This window comes from Dufourea novaeangliae, unplaced genomic scaffold (genome assembly GCF_001272555.1).
Source record: "Dufourea novaeangliae isolate 0120121106 unplaced genomic scaffold, ASM127255v1 scaffold11, whole genome shotgun sequence".
NCBI lineage: Eukaryota > Metazoa > Arthropoda > Insecta > Hymenoptera > Halictidae > Dufourea > Dufourea novaeangliae.
The window spans coordinates 2,877,141-2,879,944 of NW_015373895.1; positions in this window are offsets into that span (position 1 = coordinate 2,877,141).

Sequence of the window (2,804 nt, forward strand, 5' to 3'; positions counted from 1 at the left end):
TCGATTAGGCGGGAAGCTACCGCTCTGCCTGACCAATCAGCTACTCGCAATCCCCCGAAGATAGCCGAATGAACTGCTCGAGACCGGCCGAGTGTAACCGAAGTGTCATTCGTCTCGGAGAAGTTGACGCAATAAGATGTAGAAGCTGTTTGTTCGTGCTAAAGTGAGTGTTTGACATTTATTTTTCATCTTTATTCATATATATTATTTACTAGTACCTTCATTAGCTCTCTATCGTTACTGTCCTTTAATATTTATTCAATATAGACTAAATAATCCCAAATTAATTCGATACCGTAGGTATCGCTTTACTTTTCGGTTTCACTGTGTACCAGTTAATATAATGTTTACGTATTTATGACTCAATTTGAAATCTTTGCGACACACCACAAGTTCAATAATTGTTCATTTGTAACGTAACTATTCTTAAGGTTGTGTAATTACTTAAAATGCATGTTTATTTTCTGTTTCAGAGTTTCGGCTTGGACGTACGCACTACCGTTCTGAGTATCGTTGAGTCCCTTCAAACGGAATTCAGCGGGAAATTGGTGAATTCTGGTAAGTTATTGTAACATTTATTATAACATTTATTATAACAACAAAGTGACACTTCATTACTTATTTTTATATTGTTTCTAACCGTAAGTGAAATAATCGTGATTTCGTGGTTTGTGTTAAGATCAAATGAGAATTTTTTCGAGCACTTTTTTCAATTCATATATTTAGTTGAAGCATTCAAAATGGCTTCTTTGTATGTTAACAACTTTAAACGACAATACTTCGAGACATTCAAATTGGAAATGTTTGTGATTTACTGTATCTGGGTCGTGAAATCGTATTAAAATAAACAATTTCTTGTGTGTTTCCATATGAGATTATTGTATTTGCATTTATATACAGTTTCGGATATAAATTTGATTAATACAAGCTGTATAGTTTATCATGCTTTGTATTAAAGTATGCGTAACTAATGCAATTTTGGTATTTGTAAGGATTTTCTGAATATGTACAAAAACAGAATGTGGATTAAATAAGAAAACAAACATGCTTACAGCATAGTTATGTATTATGCTGCAACATAATACATAAATATTATAAACTAAATGAGTAGCGTGTAACATTTATCAATAATAATAATATTGAGTATAATAAATTTGTCTTGTCCTTTTGTTTTTAGTCAAACACTAAAACAGACATCCTACTGTGAAGTTCCACCAGTAATGACTCTAGGCCCTTCTATCATCGGGTGAGTCTTTGCATGCCTTTTTTATTCCTCCAGTGTCTAATCATACCATAGGACAATTAGTCCAACATGGCATGGGCAACTGGTTGTATATGTGCTAAATTTGGCAAGTACAGTGAACGTGGGTTTGCTATCATACCTTTGAGTAGTAACATTGATCAATTGTATTTCTTAGCTAGGGTAGGGTCTTCTTATACATAGCATTTTCTACTACTGATACAATTAATAAACATTCTATAATTGGACAAAGCAGTATTAATACTCTTACTATTCAATGCATATCCTTGAGTGCATTGTACATATGAATCTCTGTAGGCTAGAATATATTGAATACATATATGATGAATGAACCATTAGTGGAGGAATGTGACAATCTCAGGCTTCCTCCTTGCATTAACCAATATAATCACACAATGATAATACAGAATGATATCCAATGAGAATATCATTGAATAGCTTGATCTAATTTCATATTTTGCATGATTGAAAAATTTGATACTTTGCATTAAAAAAAAGTGTTGCATACACACATTATATTAGAGATCATGTATAAGAAGACATTTTGCGATGGGTAGATTTTTGAGTCAAAGTATCATGTTAGCTAGACTTATGTTATGTGTCTTGCAATGGCTTTGACAATGGGATCACCCATGGGTTGTTCAATATGTAGAGTCAAATATCTTATTAAAGAATCATGATTAGTCTTTTTGTCTTTAAAAATGAATTTCCAGTAGGGTCTTTTTCTTAATGACTGAATTCTATTAAATTAATAAGAATCCAATCTTTGCTTTTCAATTGTTATTAATACAAAGTTGAATCATTTTAATTATAAATTAAATGAGAAAGAATCAAAGAATATTAACGTGTTAAAAGAGGCGGTAACTAATAATTTTTTTCATCAGGATTTTCAGGATAATGTCGTCCAGCAAATCTCAAATTCATCACTGAGTACTCAATAAGATGTCCACGGGCAAAGCTCCACTTGATTCAAGATTCTTGTCTTATACGGAGCCCTTCTACCATCGGGTGAGTCGCATGCTTTTTATTCCTCTGGTCCCCAATCATGCCGTAGGACGGTAGGTCCGAAGCGGCACGGGCGACTGGTTGTATACGTGTTAAATTTGGCGAGTACAGTGAACGTGGATATGCAATCGTATCCGCGAGTAGTAACATTGATCTGTTGTGTTCCTTAGCTAGGCTAGGGTCTTCTTGTATGCCGTGTTTACAATTAGTAATGCAATTCATAAATATTTTATATTAAAAGTATGTTTATGTGTTCAACTTCAAAAATGTGATGCGAACGAAGTCACATTGCTTACTTATAATTTCAATGTCGTCGTCTGGTATCATTTATGAATGTAGAATGAAATAGGATTTACATAAGGAAATTTCCAGAATATAGAAAATATAATAAATTTACAATAGTCTACAACTACAGTCAACTGGTACAAAAATAGTATTGAATTCATTAATGTGTAAAAGAAATTTAGATAATAGATTTGAATATAGAGTAGAAAGAACGGAACCATACCGGTATGTTTAAAATAAAGGGGAAAACATA